This window comes from Pteropus medius, unplaced genomic scaffold, assembly GCF_902729225.1.
Source record: "Pteropus medius unplaced genomic scaffold, Ma_sr-lr_union100, whole genome shotgun sequence".
Taxonomy (NCBI): Eukaryota; Metazoa; Chordata; class Mammalia; order Chiroptera; family Pteropodidae; genus Pteropus; species Pteropus medius.
Window position 1 is genome coordinate 8825371 of NW_024344253.1, and position 1396 is coordinate 8826766.

The window sequence follows — 1396 nt, forward strand, 5'->3', positions numbered from 1 at the left end:
AAAAAGTATAGCATTAATAAATACCAAACTGGTTCTTTGAAAAAATAATTAGATAAATCACTAAACTATTGAAGAAAAAGAGAAAGAGGAAATGCACCATAAAGACAGGACAAGAGGTAAAAACTCAACAAAACAAAGGAAGGAATAGAAAACTCTAATTGAAAAAGTAGATGGCATAAAAAAAGGGTTTAAAATTTTAATAATCTGTCTATGGCTATGCCACCCTGAACAAGCCAGATCCTGTCTGATCTCAGAAGCTAAGCACAGTCGGGCCTGGTTAGTACTTGGATGGGAGACCGTCTAGGAAGACCAGGTGCTGTAGGCATAAAAAAATAAAAAATAAAGGATTGTAAGCTGACAAGGTCCTTGCAATTCATGAGGTCAACCAAGGGTTGCCTTGCCTAAAAAATCAAGCAATCAATCAATAATAAAAATAAAAATTTAATAATCTAAAAATAAAACCATTCGGATCACCCTCCAAAAAACAACATAAGCAAATTCAGAATATAAATATAATAAATAAATATAAATATATTTCTTCTTCTATACTGAAAGAATATAAACATCAAGCTTTCTAATAACTCTACAGAAAAAAGGATAAGTAATATAAAGTTTATAAAAAATAATGCAAATTGACTTAACATATAAGAATATTCTCATTCTCACTCATCACAGAAGCTTGCTGAATGCTATTTTTCATTTTTCAAATGAGCAAAACAAAATTTTGACATACTCTGGGGCACAGGCTCTATTATACATCTCTGGTGGGAGTATAAATTGGTACAGTCTTTATGAATGACAATTTGTTAATACCTACCAAAATTACAAAGTCAAATAAAATTTGACTCACCTATTTGGTTTCTGGAAATTTATTGCTCTGATATACTCATATACTTAAAATATGATTCATAAATAAAGCTATTAATTGGAGAATTACTTATATTTGGAAAAGATTAGAAGCAACCTAAATGTTCACTAATAGGATACTAGCTATAAACTATAGTCTTGCAATACGATGCGATGGTATTGCAACTGTAAAATATAAGAAGCTCTCTGTGATATTGTGGAAAGATTATTCAGATACATTGTCAGGTGAAAAGTCCAAGGCACAGAACAGGGTGCATAGCATGTGGGACTGGTATAAAAATGTTAGAAAAATATAGAAAAAAATGTATTTTTATTTTGTAAGCTTGAAGAAATTTTGGAAGGATACACAACAAAGTAATAATGTTGGTATCTAGTGAGGATGGAAGGGATAAAATGCTGGGCAAACAGAGGACAGTGGTGGGAAGATAACTTTCCCATCCATAAGTCTATGTATTTTTTGAGGGGGTGGGGGGAATATGTGAAATGCGCTAGCTATTTAAAGATTAAATGCAAACATAAGAGGAAAGAA

The 1396-nt window shown here is 31.5% G+C and overlaps 1 pseudogene; it reads left to right on the plus strand.

Moving 5' to 3' along the window:
- Positions 1–206: 206 nt before the first annotated feature.
- Positions 207–325, plus strand: LOC120608022 (uncharacterized; annotated as a pseudogene).
- The last annotated feature ends 1071 nt before the right edge of the window (positions 326–1396 follow it).